Here is an 18614-nt window from a genome sequence, read left to right as displayed (position 1 = left end):
AGCAACACTCAGAGGTCCCGAAACGAAGGGAATAAGCACCAAAAAGGTGCGAAGACAACAACCCCCCCCCAATCAGGAAAAACCTCATAACTAAGTGAGGGACAGCCCAGTACAAAGCTCCAATCTCAGCATAATTAGACATGTCCCATAAGGTCATCTCCTGTGAAGTACAGGGTCCTTCCTAAGATAAATACAATGGTTTTATCATTTTTTTCTTTGTACTCCCTGACGAAGGCCGTGCAGCCGAAACGCGTCAGTTTAAAAAAAAACTTTGTTTCCCATTGAACATGCCCTATAAATAAAGGCATTTAAATTAATTATATGAAGAGTGCCTTGGTCCTCCTTTCCTTTTTTGATCCCCAATGAATCGTCAGGATAAAGTGATAAGAGAATTATCTAATGAAGGTAAATTAATCAATAATCCATTATGAATTAGTAGTTATGTAGCATGGATAATAAACTGTAAGTCAATGTACTGAACGTTAGTCCCATCAAGTCTAGACATGGGTGTGTGAGATAACGGGAGGAGCCTTCAAGGTTCTCCTAATCTATGGTGAAAGGAACAGGCAGTGCTGGAACAGTGGTGGGAGGTCAAGGAAGAGATACTGTTCACCTACTGTCTGTGCGTATGTGTGTACGTAGGTTATCTACTGTTGGTGTGGAGGTGTGTGCGTAAGTGGAGAGAGAGGATAAAATGAACATCTTTGTGCATGTTGGGCAGAACGTTCTCTGAATAAACTGTACAAGACATTTTGCAGAAAGCTGAGTCCTTGCCTAATTATTAACCCAGTGTCTTACAAACCCTGGGGATTAGTCAAGGCTTATTGATTGTTAATTTATAGCATTAGGATAGAACATTCCTTTTACATACAGTCAAAAAGAGAAAGTCCCACTCGAGGGTGGTAGCCCAATGAGCGAAGAGTATGACACTAGGGAAAAAGCGACAGGGTAAAAAAGCCATAGTCTCCAAGGTACGACAGTAGGAAAAAAGTTGACCCGGGATAAAAATGAGGTTAGGTAATTAACCTGAAAAACGCTAGCCCACCGATACGCTAGGGACGCCAAGGGTGGGATATGACGTCTACACGTTTTTCAGCTGCTAAACACTTCTGTGAAAGGATTGTAAGCACAATAGTTGCATCCCATGACGAGCTAAAAGCTAAGACACTGAGCATTAATGACGTGCCCCTCTTAGAGAAGACACAACAGTTATGGATGAACTGTATCACTGTCGAGGCCTTGGCAGGCTGAGAAAGTGGCAAAAGCACAACAACAAAAAAATTGTGTTGTTCGCTAGGACATAAACCCTGCATGATGACTGGTTGTAAGCTGTGTTGTAACTGCCGACTAAAAAAAATAAAAAAATCACTGGTCATCGAGGTGCTCAAAGATGAAAAGGGAAAGCATATGGCATCACCCAGCTTTCCTAGGTGTTTCAGCTCTTTCACCCCAAATGGCATGGTCACCGTGTTATAGGATGTGGTCTCTCCTAGTCGTATCGGATTGTCGCTTCTACCAGGCTGCAGTAAGTGTCAGCCTTGATAGATACAGGAAGCGGGCTCTCTTAAAACGGAGCAGCCAGCGCCATGACATAAGACATCCGGCAATATAGTCGAAGGAAGAAGGAAGCAACTGCAACGCAGCTGCTCACTCCTGTGAGGTGGGGAGGTAGAGCAGGAAGTAGCCCGGTTGCATGAACCAATCGCAGTAAAAAAAACAAGCAGAGGAAAAGGAGAGGTTTTTGTACTTGGGAGATAGCTGTCTGGGTCTCTGACAGCTGGGAGATAGCTGCCTGGGTCTCTGATGCCTGGGAGATAGCTGTCTGGGTCTCTGACAGCTGGGAGATAGCTGTCTGGGTCTCTGACAGCTGGGAGATAGCTGTCTGGGTCTCTGACAGCTGGGAGATAGCTGTCTGGGTCTCTAACAGCTGGGAGATAGCTGTCTGGGTCTCTGACAGCTGGGAGATAGCTGTCTGGGTCTCTGACAGCTGGGAGATAGCTGTCTGGGTCTCTGACGCCTGTGAGATAGCTGTCTGGGTCTCTGACGCCTGTGAGATAGATTTCTGGGTCTCTGACAGCTGGGAGATAGCTGTCTGGGTCTCTGACAGCTGGGAGATAGCTGTCTGGGTCTCGGACAGCCTGTGAGATAGCTGTCATGGTCTCTGACAGCTGGGAGATCGCTGTCTGGGTCTCTGACGCCTGTGAGATAGCTGTCTGGGTCTCTGACGCCTGTGAGATAGCGGTCTGGGTCTCTGACAGCTGGGAGATAGCTGTCTGGGTTTCGGACAGCTGGGAGATAGCTGTCTGGGTCTCGGACAGCTGGGAGATAGCTGTCTGGGTCTCGGACAGCTGGGAGATAGCTGTCTGGGTCTCGGACAGCCTATGAGATAGCTGTCTGGGTCTCGGACAGCTGGGAGATAGCTGTCTGGGTCTCTGACAGCTGTGAGATAGCTGTCTGGGTCTCGGACAGCTGGGAGATAGCTGTCTGGGTCTCGGACAGCCTATGAGATAGCTGTGTTGGTCTCGGACGCCTGTGAGATAGCTGTCTGGGTCTCGGACGCCTGTTAGATAGCTGTCTGGGTCTCGGACAGCAGGGAGATAGCTGTCTGGGTCTCGGACAGCTGGGAGATAGCTGTCTGGATCTCTGACGCCTGGGAGATAGCTGTCTGGGTCTCGGACGCCTGGGAGATAGCTGTCTGGGTCTCGGACGCCTGTGAGATAGCTGTCTGGGTCTCGGACAGCTGGGAGATGGCTGTCTGGGTCTCGGACAGCTGGGAGATGGCTGTCTGGGTCTCGGACAGCTGGGAGATAGCTGTCTGGGTCTCTGACAGCTGGGAGATAGCTGTCTGGGTCTCTGACAGCTGGGAGATAGCTGTCTTGGTCTCTGACAGCTGGGAGATAGCTGTCTGGGTCTCTGACGCCTGGGAGATAGCTGTCTGGGTCTCTGACAGGTTGGAGATAGCTGGCTGGGTGTCTGACAGCTGGGAGATAGCTGGCTGGGTCTCTGACAGCTGGGAGATAGCTGTCTGGGTCTCTGACAGCTGGGAGATAGCTGTCTGGGTCTCTGACAGCTGGGAGATAGCTGTCTGGGTCTCGGACAACTGGGAGATGGCTGTCTGGGTCTCGGACAGCTGTGAGATAGCTGTCTGGGTCTCTGACAGCTGGGAGATAGCTGTCTGGGTCTCTGACAGCTGGGAGATAGCTGTCTGGGTCTCAGACAGCTGGGAGATAGCTGTCTGGGTCTCGGACAGCTGGGAGATAGCTGTCTGGGTCTCGGACAGCTGGGAGATCGCTGTCTGGGTCTCTGACAGCTGGGAGATCGCTGTCTGGGTCTCTGACAGCTGGGAGATCGCTGTCTGGGTCTCTGACGCCTGTGAGATAGCTGTCTTGGTCTCTGACGCCTGTAAGATAGCTGTCTGGCTCTCTGACAGCTGGGAGATAGCTGTCTGGGTCTCGGACAGCTGGGAGATAGCTGTCTGGGTCTCGGACAGCCTGTGAGATAGCTGTCTTGGTCTCGGACGCCTGTGAGATACCTGTCTGGGTCTCGGACGCCTGTGAGATAGCTGTCTGGGTCTCGGACAGCTGGGAGATAGCTGTCTGGGTCTCGGACAGCTGGGAGATAGCTGTCTGGGTCTCTGACAGCTGGGAGATAGCTGTCTCGGTCTCGGACAGCTGGGAGATAGCTGTCTTGGTCTCGGACAGCTGGGAGATAGCTGTCTGGGTCTCTGACAGCTGGGAGATAGCTGTCTTGGTCTCGGACAGCTGGGAGATAGCTGTCTGGGTCTCTGACAGCTGGGAGATAGCTGTCTGGGTCTCTGACAGCTGGGAGATAGCTGCCTGGGTCTCTGACAGCTGTGAGATAGCTGTCTGGGTCTCGGACAGCTGGGAGATAGCTGTCTGGGTCTCGGACAGCTGGGAGATAGCTGTCTGGGTCTCTGACAGCTGGGAGATAGCTGTCTGGGTCTCAGACAGCTGGGAGATAGCTGTCTGGGTCTCGGACAGCTGGGAGATAGCTGTCTTGGTCTCGGACAGCTGGGAGATAGCTGTCTGGGTCTCTGACAGCTGGGAGATAGCTGTCTGGGTCTCTGATGCCTGGGAGATAGCTGTCTGGGTCTCTGATGCATGGGAGATAGCTGTCTGGGTCTCGGACAGCCTGTGAAATAGCTGTGTTGGTCTCGGACGCCTGTGAGATAGCTGTCTGGGTCTCGGACGCCTGTGAGATAGCTGTCTGGGTCTCGGACAGCTGGGAGATAGCTGTCTGGGTCTCGGACAGCTGGGAGATAGCTGTCTGGGTCTCGGACAGCTGGGAGATAGCTGTCTGGGTCTCTGACAGCTGGGAGATAGCTGTCTGGGTCTCGGACAGCTGGGAGATAGCTGTCTGGGTCTCGGACAGCTGGGAGATAGCTGTCTGGGTCTCGGACAGCTGGGAGATCGCTGTCTGGGTCTCTGACAGCTGGGAGATCGCTGTCTGGGTCTCTGACAGCTGGGAGATCGCTGTCTGGGTCTCTGACGCCTGTGAGATAGCTGTCTTGGTCTCTGACGCCTGTAAGATAGCTGTCTGGCTCTCTGACAGCTGGGAGATAGCTGTCTGGGTCTCGGACAGCTGGGAGATAGCTGTCTGGGTCTCGGACAGCTGGGAGATAGCTGTCTGGGTCTCTGACAGCTGGGAGATAGCTGTCTGGGTCTCTGACAGCTGGGAGATAGCTGTCTGGGTCTCTGACGCCTGTGAGATAGCTGTCTGGGTCTCGGACAGCTGGGAGATAGCTGTCTGGGTCTCGGACAGCTGTGAGATAGCTGTCTGGGTCTCGGACAGCTGTGAGATAGCTGTCATGGTCTCGGACAGCTGGGAGATAGCTGTCTGGGTCTCGGACAGCCTGTGAGATAGCTGTCTTGGTCTCGGACGCCTGTGAGATACCTGTCTGGGTCTCGGACGCCTGTGAGATAGCTGTCTGGGTCTCGGACAGCTGGGAGATAGCTGTCTGGGTCTCGGACAGCTGGGAGATAGCTGTCTGGGTCTCTGACAGCTGGGAGATAGCTGTCTGGGTCTCTGACGCCTGTGAGATAGCTGTCTGGGTCTCTGACGCCTGTGAGATAGATTTCTGGGTCTCTGACAGCTGGGAGATAGCTGTCTGGGTCTCTGACAGCTGGGAGATAGCTGTCTGGGTCTCGGACAGCCTGTGAGATAGCTGTCATGGTCTCTGACAGCTGGGAGATCGCTGTCTGGGTCTCTGACGCCTGTGAGATAGCTGTCTGGGTCTCTGACGCCTGTGAGATAGCGGTCTGGGTCTCTGACAGCTGGGAGATAGCTGTCTGGGTTTCGGACAGCTGGGAGATAGCTGTCTGGGTCTCGGACAGCTGGGAGATAGCTGTCTGGGTCTCGGACAGCTGGGAGATAGCTGTCTGGGTCTCGGACAGCCTATGAGATAGCTGTCTGGGTCTCGGACAGCTGGGAGATAGCTGTCTGGGTCTCTGACAGCTGTGAGATAGCTGTCTGGGTCTCGGACAGCTGGGAGATAGCTGTCTGGGTCTCGGACAGCCTATGAGATAGCTGTGTTGGTCTCGGACGCCTGTGAGATAGCTGTCTGGGTCTCGGACGCCTGTTAGATAGCTGTCTGGGTCTCGGACAGCAGGGAGATAGCTGTCTGGGTCTCGGACAGCTGGGAGATAGCTGTCTGGATCTCTGACGCCTGGGAGATAGCTGTCTGGGTCTCGGACGCCTGGGAGATAGCTGTCTGGGTCTCGGACGCCTGTGAGATAGCTGTCTGGGTCTCTGACAGCTGGGAGATAGCTGTCTGGGTCTCGGACAGCTGGGAGATGGCTGTCTGGGTCTCGGACAGCTGGGAGATAGCTGTCTGGGTGTCTGACAGCTGGGAGATAGCTGTCTGAGTGTCTGACAGCTGGGAGATAGCTGTCTTGGTCTCTGACAGCTGGGAGATAGCTGTCTGGGTCTCTGACGCCTGGGAGATAGCTGTTTGGGTCTCTGACAGGTTGGAGATGGCTGGCTGGGTCTCTGACAGCTGGGAGATGGCTGGCTGGGTCTCTGACAGCTGGGAGATAGCTGTCTGGGTCTCTGACAGCTGGGAGATAGCTGTCTGGGTCTCTGACAGCTGGGAGATAGCTGTCTGGGTCTCGGACAACTGGGAGATGGCTGTCTGGGTCTCGGACAGCTGGGAGATAGCTGTCTGGGTCTCGGACAGCTGGGAGATCGCTGTCTGGGTCTCGGACAGCTGGGAGATAGCTGTCTGGGTCTCTGACAGCTGGGAGATAGCTGTCTGGGTCTCTGACAGCTGGGAGACAGCTGTCTGGGTGTCTGACAGCTGGGAGATAGCTGTCTGGGTGTCTGACAGCTGGGAGATAGCTGTCTGGGTGTCTGACAGCTGGGAGATAGCTGTCTTGGTCTCTGACAGCTGGGAGATAGCTGTCTGGGTCTCTGACAGCTGGGAGATAGCTGTCTGGGTCTCGGACAGCTGGGAGATAGCTGTCTGGGTGTCTGACAGCTGGGAGATAGCTGTCTGGGTGTCTGACAGCTGGGAGATAGCTGTCTTGGTCTCTGACAGCTGGGAGATAGCTGTCTGGGTCTTTGACGCCTGGGAGATAGCTGTTTGGGTCTCTGACAGCTGGGAGATAGCTGTTTGGGTCTCTGACAGCTGGGAGATGGCTGGCTGGGTCTCTGACAGCTGGGAGATGGCTGGCTGGGTCTCTGACAGCTGGGAGATAGCTGTCTGGGTCTCTGACAGCTGGGAGATAGCTGTCTGGGTCTCTGACAGCTGGGAGATAGCTGTCTGGGTCTCTGACAGCTGGGAGATAGCTGTCTGGGTCTCTGACAGCTGGGAGATAGCTGTCTGGGTGTCCGACAGCTGGGAGATAGCTGTCTGGGACTCTGACGCTTGTAAGATAGCTGTCTGGGTCTCTGACAGCTGGGAGATAGCTGTCTGGGTCTCGTACAGCCTGTGAGATAGCTGTCTTGGTCTCGGACACCTGTGAGATAGCTGTCTGGGTCTCGGACGCCTGTGAGATAGCTGTCTGGGTCTCGGACAGCTGGGAGATAGCTGTCTGGGTCTCTGACAGCTGGGAGATAGCTGTCTGGGTCTCGGACAGCTGGGAGATAGCTGTCTGGGTCTCGGACAGCTGGGAGATAGCTGTCTGGGTCTCGGACAGCTGGGAGACAGCTGTTTGGGTCTCGGACAGCTGGGAGATAGCTGTCTGGGTCTCGGACAGCTGGGAGATAGCTGTCTGGGTCTCTGACGCCTGTGAGATCGCTGTCTGGGTCTCTGACACCTGTGAGATAGCTGTCTGGGTCTCTGACACCTGTGAGATAGCTGTCTGGGTCTCCTGACAGCTGGGAGATAGCTGTCTGGGTCTCGGACAGCTGGGAGATAGCTGTCTGGGTCTCGGACAGCTGGGAGATAGCTGTCTGGGTCTCGGACAGCTGGGAGACAGCTGTTTGGGTCTCGGACAGCTGGGAGATCGCTGTCTGGGTCTCGGACAGCTGGGAGATAGCTGTCTGGGTCTCTGACGCCTGTGAGATCGCTGTCTGGGTCTCTGACACCTGTGAGATAGCTGTCTGGGTCTCTGACACCTGTGAGATAGCTGTCTGGGTCTCTGACAGCTGGGAGATAGCTGTCTGGGTCTCGGACAGCTGGGAGATAGCTGTCTGGGTCTCTGACAGCTGGGAGATAGCTGTCTCGGTCTCGGACAGCTGGGAGATAGCTGTCTGGGTCTCTGACGCCTGTGAGATAGCTGTCTGGGTCTCGGACAGCTGGGAGATAGCTGTCTGGGTCTCGGACAGCTGTGAGATAGCTGTCTGGGTCTCGGACAGCTGTGAGATAGCTGTCTGGGTCTCGGACAGCTGGGAGATAGCTGTCTGGGTCTCGGACAGCCTGTGAGATAGCTGTCTTGGTCTCGGACGCCTGTGAGATACCTGTCTGGGTCTCGGACGCCTGTGAGATAGGTGTCTGGGTCTCTGACAGCTGGGAGATAGCTGTCTGGGTCTCTGACAGCTGGGAGATAGCTGCCTGGGTCTCTGACAGCTGTGAGATAGCTGTCTGGGTCTCGGACAGCTGGGAGATAGCTGTCTGGGTCTCTGACAGCTGGGAGATAGCTGTCTGGGTCTCAGACAGCTGGGAGATAGCTGTCTGGGTCTCGGACAGCTGGGAGATAGCTGTCTTGGTCTCGGACAGCTGGGAGATAGCTGTCTGGGTCTCTGACAGCTGGGAGATAGCTGTCTGGGTCTCTGATGCCTGGGAGATAGCTGTCTGGGTCTCTGATGCATGGGAGATAGCTGTCTGGGTCTCGGACAGCCTGTGAGATAGCTGTGTTGGTCTCGGACGCCTGTGAGATAGCTGTCTGGGTCTCGGACGCCTGTGAGATAGCTGTCTGGGTCTCGGACAGCTGGGAGATAGCTGTCTGGGTCTCGGACAGCTGGGAGATAGCTGTCTGGGTCTCGGACAGCTGGGAGATAGCTGTCTGGGTCTCTGACAGCTGGGAGATAGCTGTCTGGGTCTCGGACAGCTGGGAGATAGCTGTCTGGGTCTCGGACAGCTGGGAGATAGCTGTCTGGGTCTAAGACAGCTGGGATATAGCTGTCTGGGTCTCGGACAGCTGGGAGATAGCTGTCTGGGTCTCGGACAGCTGTGAGATAGCTGCCTGGGTCTCTGACAGCTGTGAGATAGCTGTCTGGGTCTCGGACAGCTGGGAGATAGCTGTCTGGGTCTCGGACAGCTGGGAGATAGCTGTCTGGGTCTCTGACAGCTGGGAGATAGCTGTCTGGGTCTCGGACAGCTGGGAGATAGCTGTCTGGGTCTCGGACAGCTGGGAGATAGCTGTCTTGGTCTCGGACAGCTGGGAGATAGCTGTCTGGGTCTCTGACAGCTGGGAGATAGCTGTCTGGGTCTCTGACAGCTGGGAGATAGCTGTCTGGGTCTCTGACAGCTGGGAGATAGCTGTCTGGGTCTCTGACAGCTGGGAGATAGCTGTCTGGGTCTCGGACAGCTGGGAGATAGCTGTCTGGGTCTCTGACGCCTGTGAGATAGCTGTCTGGGTCTCGGACAGCTGGGAGATAGCTGTCTGGGTCTCGGACAGCTGTGAGATAGCTGTCTGGGTCTCGGACAGCTGTGAGATAGCTGTCTGGGTCTCGGACAGCTGGGAGATCGCTGTCTGGGTCTCTGACGCCTGTGAGATAGCTGTCTTGGTCTCTGACGCCTGTAAGATAGCTGTCTGGCTCTCTGACAGCTGGGAGATAGCTGTCTGGGTCTCGGACAGCTGGGAGATAGCTGTCTCGGTCTCGGACAGCTGGGAGATAGCTGTCTTGGTCTCGGACAGCTGGGAGATAGCTGTCTGGGTCTCTGACAGCTGGGAGATCGCTGTCTGGGTCTCTGACGCCTGTGAGATAGCTGTCTGGGTCTCTGACGCCTGTGAGATAGCGGTCTGGGTCTCTGACAGCTGGGAGATAGCTGTCTGGGTTTCGGACAGCTGGGAGATAGCTGTCTGGGTCTCGGACAGCTGGGAGATAGCTGTCTGGGTCTCGGACAGCTGGGAGATAGCTGTCTGGGTCTCGGACAGCCTATGAGATAGCTGTCTGGGTCTCGGACAGCTGGGAGATAGCTGTCTGGGTCTCGGACAGCCTATGAGATAGCTGTGTTGGTCTCGGACGCCTGTGAGATAGCTGTCTGGGTCTCGGACGCCTGTTAGATAGCTGTCTGGGTCTCGGACAGCAGGGAGATAGCTGTCTGGGTCTCGGACAGCTGGGAGATAGCTGTCTGGATCTCTGACGCCTGGGAGATAGCTGTCTGGGTCTCGGACGCCTGGGAGATAGCTGTCTGGGTCTCGGACGCCTGTGAGATAGCTGTCTGGGTCTCTGACAGCTGGGAGATAGCTGTCTGGGTCTCGGACAGCTGGGAGATGGCTGTCTGGGTCTCGGACAGCTGGGAGATAGCTGTCTGGGTGTCTGACAGCTGGGAGATAGCTGTCTGAGTGTCTGACAGCTGGGAGATAGCTGTCTTGGTCTCTGACAGCTGGGAGATAGCTGTCTGGGTCTCTGACGCCTGGGAGATAGCTGTTTGGGTCTCTGACAGGTTGGAGATGGCTGTCTGGGTCTCTGACAGCTGGGAGATAGCTGTCTGGGTCTCTGACAGCTGGGAGATAGCTGTCTGGGTGTCCGACAGCTGGGAGATAGCTGTCTGGGACTCTGACGCTTGTAAGATAGCTGTCTGGGTCTCTGACAGCTGGGAGATAGCTGTCTGGGTCTCGTACAGCCTGTGAGATAGCTGTCTTGGTCTCGGACACCTGTGAGATAGCTGTCTGGGTCTCGGACGCCTGTGAGATAGCTGTCTGGGTCTCGGACAGCTGGGAGATAGCTGTCTGGGTCTCTGACAGCTGGGAGATAGCTGTCTGGGTCTCGGACAGCTGGGAGATAGCTGTCTGGGTCTCGGACAGCTGGGAGATAGCTGTCTGGGTCTCGGACAGCTGGGAGACAGCTGTTTGGGTCTCGGACAGCTGGGAGATAGCTGTCTGGGTCTCGGACAGCTGGGAGATAGCTGTCTGGGTCTCTGACGCCTGTGAGATCGCTGTCTGGGTCTCTGACACCTGTGAGATAGCTGTCTGGGTCTCTGACACCTGTGAGATAGCTGTCTGGGTCTCTGACAGCTGGGAGATAGCTGTCTGGGTCTCGGACAGCTGGGAGATAGCTGTCTGGGTCTCAGACAGCTGGGAGATAGCTGTCTGGGTCTCGGACAGCTGGGAGATAGCTGTCTGGGTCTCGGACAGCTGGGAGATCGCTGTCTGGGTCTCTGACAGCTGGGAGATCGCTGTCTGGGTCTCTGACAGCTGGGAGATCGCTGTCTGGGTCTCTGACGCCTGTGAGATAGCTGTCTTGGTCTCTGACGCCTGTAAGATAGCTGTCTGGCTCTCTGACAGCTGGGAGATAGCTGTCTGGGTCTCGGACAGCTGGGAGATAGCTGTCTGGGTCTCGGACAGCTGGGAGATAGCTGTCTGGGTCTCTGACAGCTGGGAGATAGCTGTCTCGGTCTCGGACAGCTGGGAGATAGCTGTCTGGGTCTCTGACGCCTGTGAGATAGCTGTCTGGGTCTCGGACAGCTGGGAGATAGCTGTCTGGGTCTCGGACAGCTGTGAGATAGCTGTCTGGGTCTCGGACAGCTGTGAGATAGCTGTCTGGGTCTCGGACAGCTGGGAGATAGCTGTCTGGGTCTCGGACAGCCTGTGAGATAGCTGTCTTGGTCTCGGACGCCTGTGAGATACCTGTCTGGGTCTCGGACGCCTGTGAGATAGCTGTCTGGGTCTCGGACAGCTGGGAGATAGCTGTCTGGGTCTCGGACAGCTGGGAGATAGCTGTCTGGGTCTCTGACAGCTGGGAGATAGCTGTCTCGGTCTCGGACAGCTGGGAGATAGCTGTCTTGGTCTCGGACAGCTGGGAGATAGCTGTCTGGGTCTCTGACAGCTGGGAGATAGCTGTCTTGGTCTCGGACAGCTGGGAGATAGCTGTCTGGGTCTCTGACAGTTGGGAGATAGCTGTCTGGTTCTCTGACAGCTGGGAGATAGCTGCCTGGGTCTCTGACAGCTGTGAGATAGCTGTCTGGGTCTCGGACAGCTGAGAGATAGCTGTCTGGGTCTCGGACAGCTGGGAGATAGCTGTCTGGGTCTCTGACAGCTGGGAGATAGCTGTCTGGGTCTCAGACAGCTGGGAGATAGCTGTCTGGGTCTCGGACAGCTGGGAGATAGCTGTCTTGGTCTCGGACAGCTGGGAGATAGCTGTCTGGGTCTCTTACAGCTGGGAGATAGCTGTCTGGGTCTCTGATGCCTGGGAGATAGCTGTCTGGGTCTCTGATGCATGGGAGATAGCTGTCTGGGTCTCGGACAGCCTGTGAGATAGCTGTGTTGGTCTCGGACGCCTGTGAGATAGCTGTCTGGGTCTCGGACGCCTGTGAGATAGCTGTCTGGGTCTCGGACAGCTGGGAGATAGCTGTCTGGGTCTCGGACAGCTGGGAGATAGCTGTCTGGGTCTCGGACAGCTGGGAGATAGCTGTCTGGGTCTCTGACAGCTGGGAGATAGCTGTCTGGGTCTCGGACAGCTGGGAGATAGCTGTCTGGGTCTCGGACAGCTGGGAGATAGCTGTCTGGGTCTAAGACAGCTGGGATATAGCTGTCTGGGTCTCGGACAGCTGGGAGATAGCTGTCTGGGTCTCGGACAGCTGTGAGATAGCTGCCTGGGTCTCTGACAGCTGTGAGATAGCTGTCTGGGTCTCGGACAGCTGGGAGATAGCTGTCTGGGTCTCGGACAGCTGGGAGATAGCTGTCTGGGTCTCTGACAGCTGGGAGATAGCTGTCTGGGTCTCGGACAGCTGGGAGATAGCTGTCTGGGTCTCGGACAGCTGGGAGATAGCTGTCTTGGTCTCGGACAGCTGGGAGATAGCTGTCTGGGTCTCTGACAGCTGGGAGATAGCTGTCTGGGTCTCTGACAGCTGGGAGATAGCTGTCTGGGTCTCTGACAGCTGGGAGATAGCTGTCTGGGTCTCTGACGCCTGTGAGATAGCTGTCTGGGTCTCGGACAGCTGGGAGATCGCTGTCTGGGTCTCTGACGCCTGTGAGATAGCTGTCTGGGTCTCGGACAGCTGTGAGATAGCTGTCTGGGTCTCGGACAGCTGGGAGATCGCTGTCTGGGTCTCTGACGCCTGTGAGATAGCTGTCTGGGTCTCGGACAGCTGGGAGATAGCTGTCTGGGTCTCTGACAGCTGGGAGATAGCTGTCTGGGTCTCGGACAGCTGGGAGATAGCTGTCTGGGTCTCGGACAGCTGGGAGATAGCTGTCTGGGTCTCGGACAGCTGGGAGACAGCTGTTTGGGTCTCGGACAGCTGGGAGATAGCTGTCTGGGTCTCGGACAGCTGGGAGATAGCTGTCTGGGTCTCTGACGCCTGTGAGATCGCTGTCTGGGTCTCTGACACCTGTGAGATAGCTGTCTGGGTCTCTGACACCTGTGAGATAGCTGTCTGGGTCTCTGACAGCTGGGAGATAGCTGTCTGGGTCTCGGACAGCTGGGAGATAGCTGTCTGGGTCTCAGACAGCTGGGAGATAGCTGTCTGGGTCTCGGACAGCTGGGAGATAGCTGTCTGGGTCTCGGACAGCTGGGAGATCGCTGTCTGGGTCTCTGACAGCTGGGAGATCGCTGTCTGGGTCTCTGACAGCTGGGAGATCGCTGTCTGGGTCTCTGACGCCTGTGAGATAGCTGTCTTGGTCTCTGACGCCTGTAAGATAGCTGTCTGGCTCTCTGACAGCTGGGAGATAGCTGTCTGGGTCTCGGACAGCTGGGAGATAGCTGTCTGGGTCTCGGACAGCTGGGAGATAGCTGTCTGGGTCTCTGACAGCTGGGAGATAGCTGTCTCGGTCTCGGACAGCTGGGAGATAGCTGTCTGGGTCTCTGACGCCTGTGAGATAGCTGTCTGGGTCTCGGACAGCTGGGAGATAGCTGTCTGGGTCTCGGACAGCTGTGAGATAGCTGTCTGGGTCTCGGACAGCTGTGAGATAGCTGTCTGGGTCTCGGACAGCTGGGAGATAGCTGTCTGGGTCTCGGACAGCCTGTGAGATAGCTGTCTTGGTCTCGGACGCCTGTGAGATACCTGTCTGGGTCTCGGACGCCTGTGAGATAGCTGTCTGGGTCTCGGACAGCTGGGAGATAGCTGTCTGGGTCTCGGACAGCTGGGAGATAGCTGTCTGGGTCTCTGACAGCTGGGAGATAGCTGTCTCGGTCTCGGACAGCTGGGAGATAGCTGTCTTGGTCTCGGACAGCTGGGAGATAGCTGTCTGGGTCTCTGACAGCTGGGAGATAGCTGTCTTGGTCTCGGACAGCTGGGAGATAGCTGTCTGGGTCTCTGACAGCTGGGAGATAGCTGTCTGGGTCTCTGACAGCTGGGAGATAGCTGCCTGGGTCTCTGACAGCTGTGAGATAGCTGTCTGGGTCTCGGACAGCTGAGAGATAGCTGTCTGGGTCTCGGACAGCTGGGAGATAGCTGTCTGGGTCTCTGACAGCTGGGAGATAGCTGTCTGGGTCTCAGACAGCTGGGAGATAGCTGTCTGGGTCTCGGACAGCTGGGAGATAGCTGTCTTGGTCTCGGACAGCTGGGAGATAGCTGTCTGGGTCTCTGACAGCTGGGAGATAGCTGTCTGGGTCTCTGATGCCTGGGAGATAGCTGTCTGGGTCTCTGATGCATGGGAGATAGCTGTCTGGGTCTCGGATAGCCTGTGAGATAGCTGTGTTGGTCTCGGACGCCTGTGAGATAGCTGTCTGGGTCTCGGACGCCTGTGAGATAGCTGTCTGGGTCTCGGACAGCTGGGAGATAGCTGTCTGGGTCTCGGACAGCTGGGAGATAGCTGTCTGGGTCTCGGACAGCTGGGAGATAGCTGTCTGGGTCTCTGACAGCTGGGAGATAGCTGTCTGGGTCTCGGACAGCTGGGAGATAGCTGTCTGGGTCTCGGACAGCTGGGAGATAGCTGTCTGGGTCTCAGACAGCTGGGATATAGCTGTCTGGGTCTCGGACAGCTGGGAGATAGCTGTCTGGGTCTCGGACAGCTGTGAGATAGCTGCCTGGGTCTCTGACAGCTGTGAGATAGCTGTCTGGGTCTCGGACAGCTGGGAGATAGCTGTCTGGGTCTCGGACAGCTGGGAGATAGCTGTCTGGGTCTCTGACAGCTGGGAGATAGCTGTCTGGGTCTCGGACAGCTGGGAGATAGCTGTCTGGGTCTCGGACAGCTGGGAGATAGCTGTCTTGGTCTCGGACAGCTGGGAGATAGCTGTCTGGGTCTCTGACAGCTGGGGAGATAGCTGTCTGGGTCTCTGACAGCTGGGAGATAGCTGTCTGGGTCTCTGACAGCTGGGAGATAGCTGTCTGGGTCTCTGACAGCTGGGAGATAGCTGTCTGGGTCTCGGACAGCTGGGAGATAGCTGTCTGGGTCTCTGACGCCTGTGAGATAGCTGTCTGGGTCTCGGACAGCTGGGAGATAGCTGTCTGGGTCTCGGACAGCTGTGAGATAGCTGTCTGGGTCTCGGACAGCTGTGAGATAGCTGTCTGGGTCTCGGACAGCTGGGAGATCGCTGTCTGGGTCTCTGACGCCTGTGAGATAGCTGTCTTGGTCTCTGACGCCTGTAAGATAGCTGTCTGGCTCTCTGACAGCTGGGAGATAGCTGTCTGGGTCTCGGACAGCTGGGAGATAGCTGTCTGGGTCTCTGACAGCTGGGAGATAGCTGTCTGGGTCTCGGACAGCTGGGAGATAGCTGTCTGGGTCTCTGACAGCTGGGAGATAGCTGTCTGGGTCTCTGACAGCTGGGAGATAGCTGTCTCGGTCTCGGACAGCTGGGAGATAGCTGTCTTGGTCTCGGACAGCTGGGAGATAGCTGTCTGGGTCTCTGACAGCTGGGAGATAGCTGTCTGGGTCTCTGACAGCTGGGAGATAGCTGCCTGGGTCTCTGACAGCTGTGAGATAGCTGTCTGGGTCTCGGACAGCTGGGAGATAGCTGTCTGGGTCTCGGACAGCTGGGAGATAGCTGTCTGGGTCTCTGACAGCTGGGAGATAGCTGTCTGGGTCTCAGACAGCTGGGAGATAGCTGTCTGGGTCTCGGACAGCTGGGAGATAGCTGTCTTGGTCTCGGACAGCTGGGAGATAGCTGTCTGGGTCTCTGACAGCTGGGAGATAGCTGTCTGGGTCTCTGATGCCTGGGAGATAGCTGTCTGGGTCTCTGATGCATGGGAGATAGCTGTCTGGGTCTCGGACAGCCTGTGAGATAGCTGTGTTGGTCTCGGACGCCTGTGAGATAGCTGTCTGGGTCTCGGACGCCTGTGAGATAGCTGTCTGGGTCTCGGACAGCTGGGAGATAGCTGTCTGGGTCTCGGACAGCTGGGAGATAGCTGTCTGGGTCTCGGACAGCTGGGAGATAGCTGTCTGGGTCTCTGACAGCTGGGAGATAGCTGTCTGGGTCTCGGACAGCTGGGAGATAGCTGTCTGGGTCTCGGACAGCTGGGAGATAGCTGTCTGGGTCTAAGACAGCTGGGATATAGCTGTCTGGGTCTCGGACAGCTGGGAGATAGCTGTCTGGGTCTCGGACAGCTGTGAGATAGCTGCCTGGGTCTCTGACAGCTGTGAGATAGCTGTCTGGGTCTCGGACAGCTGGGAGATAGCTGTCTGGGTCTCGGACAGCTGGGAGATAGCTGTCTGGGTCTCTGACAGCTGGGAGATAGCTGTCTGGGTCTCGGACAGCTGGGAGATAGCTGTCTGGGTCTCGGACAGCTGGGAGATAGCTGTCTTGGTCTCGGACAGCTGGGAGATAGCTGTCTGGGTCTCTGACAGCTGGGAGATAGCTGTCTGGGTCTCTGACAGCTGGGAGATAGCTGTCTGGGTCTCTGACAGCTGGGAGATAGCTGTCTGGGTCTCTGACAGCTGGGAGATAGCTGTCTGGGTCTCGGACAGCTGGGAGATAGCTGTCTGGGTCTCGGACAGCTGTGAGATAGCTGTCTGGGTCTCGGACAGCTGTGAGATAGCTGTCTGGGTCTCGGACAGCTGGGAGATCGCTGTCTGGGTCTCTGACGCCTGTGAGATAGCTGTCTTGGTCTCTGACGCCTGTAAGATAGCTGTCTGGCTCTCTGACAGCTGGGAGATAGCTGTCTGGGTCTCGGACAGCTGGGAGATAGCTGTCTGGGTCTCTGACAGCTGGGAGATAGCTGTCTGGGTCTCGGACAGCTGGGAGATAGCTGTCTGGGTCTCTGACAGCTGGGAGATAGCTGTCTGGGTCTCTGACAGCTGGGAGATAGCTGTCTGGGTCTCTGACAGCTGGGAGATAGCTGTCTGGGTCTCTGACAGCTGGGAGATAGCTGTCTGGTTCTCTGACAGCTGGGAGATAGCTGTCTGGGTCTCTGACAGCTGGGAGATAGCTGTCTGGGTATCTGACAGCTGGGAGATAGCTGCCTGGGTTTCTGACAGCTGGGAGATAGCTGTCTGGGTCTCTGACAGCTGGGAGATAGCTGCCTTGGTCTCTGATGCCTGGGAGATAGCTGTCTGGGTCTCTGATGCCTGGGAGATAGCTGTCTGGGTCTCTGACAGCTGGGAGATAGCTGTCTGGGTCTCTGACAGCTGTGAGATAGCTGTGTTGGTCTCGGACGCCTGTGAGATAGCTGTCTGGGTCTCGGACGCCTGTGAGATAGCTGTCTGGGTCTCGGACAGCTGGGAGATAGCTGTCTGGGTCTCGGACAGCTGGGAGATAGCTGTCTGGGTCTCGGACAGCTGGGAGATAGCTGTCTTGGTCTCGGACAGCTGGGAGATAGCTGTCTGGGTCTCTGACAGCTGGGAGATAGCTGTCTGGGTCTCTGACAGCTGGGAGATAGCTGTCTGGGTCTCTGACACCTGTGAGATAGCTGTCTGGGTCTCTGACAGCTGGGAGATAGATGTCTGGGTCTCGGACAGCTGGGAGATAGCTGTCTGGGTCTCGGACAGCTGGGAGATAGCTGTCTGGGTCTCGGACAGCTGGGAGATAGCTGTCTGGGTCACGGACAGCTGGGAGATAGCTGTCTGGGTCTCGGACAGCTGGGAGATAGCTGTCTGGGTCTCTGACAGCTGGGAGATAGCTGTCTGGGTCTCTGACAGCTGGGAGATAGCTGTCTGGGTCTCGGACAGCTGGGAGATAGCTGTCTGGGTCTCGGACAGCTGGGAGATAGCTGTCTTGGTCTCGGACAGCTGGGAGATAGATGTCTGGGTCTCTGACAGCTGGGAGATAGCTGTCTGGGTCTCGGACAGCTGGGAGATAGCTGTCTGGGTCTCGGACAGCTGGGAGATAGCTGTCTTGGTCTCGGACAGCTGGGAGATAGATGTCTGGGTCTCGGACAGCTGGGAGATAGCTGTCTGGGTCTCGGACAGCTGGGAGATAGCTGTCTGGGTCTCGGACAGCTGGGAGATAGCTGTCTGGGTCACGGACAGCTGGGAGATAGCTGTCTGGGTCTCGGACAGCTGGGAGATAGCTGTCTGGGTCTCTGACAGCTGGGAGATAGCTGTCTGGGTCTTGGACAGCTGGGAGATAGCTGTCTCGGACAGCTGGGAGATAGCTGTCTGGGTCTCGGACAGCTGGGAGATAGCTGTCTGGGTCTCTGACAGCTGGGAGATAGCTGTCTGGGTCTCTGACAGCTGGGAGATAGCTGTCTGGGTCTCTGACAGCTGGGAGATAGCTGCCTGGGTTTCTGACAGCTGGGAGATAGCTGTCTGGGTCACGGACAGCTGGGAGATAGCTGTCTGGGTCTCGGACAGCTGGGAGATAGCTGTCTGGGTCTCTGACAGCTGGGAGATAGCTGTCTGGGTCTCTGACAGCTGGGAGATAGCTGCCTGGGTTTCTGACAGCTGGGAGATAGCTGTCTGGGTCTCTGACAGCTGGGAGATAGCTGCCTGTGTCTCTGATGCCTGGGAGATAGCTGTCTGGGTCTCTGATGCCTGGGAGATAGCTGTCTGGGTCTCGGACAGCCTGTGAGATAGCTGTGTTGGTCTCGGACGCCTGTGAGATAGCTGTCTGGGTCTCGGACAGCTGGGAGATAGCTGTCTGGGTCTCTGACAGCTGGGAGATTGCTGTCTGGG

At 56.4% G+C, this 18614-nt stretch overlaps 1 protein-coding gene across 20 annotated transcripts in view; it reads right to left on the bottom strand.

Moving 5' to 3' along the window:
- kif1aa (kinesin family member 1Aa) overlaps window positions 1-18614 on the bottom strand; it is a 160810-nt gene that overhangs the window by 1214 nt on the left and 140982 nt on the right. The gene's annotated exons all lie outside the window — the stretch shown is intronic.

The sequence above is a fragment of the Salmo salar genome, chromosome ssa10 (assembly GCF_905237065.1).
Source record: "Salmo salar chromosome ssa10, Ssal_v3.1, whole genome shotgun sequence".
In the NCBI taxonomy this organism is placed as follows: domain Eukaryota; kingdom Metazoa; phylum Chordata; class Actinopteri; order Salmoniformes; family Salmonidae; genus Salmo; species Salmo salar.
The sequence above is the reverse complement of the archived record's forward strand: the minus strand, read 5'-3'. Positions and strand labels throughout refer to the sequence as shown.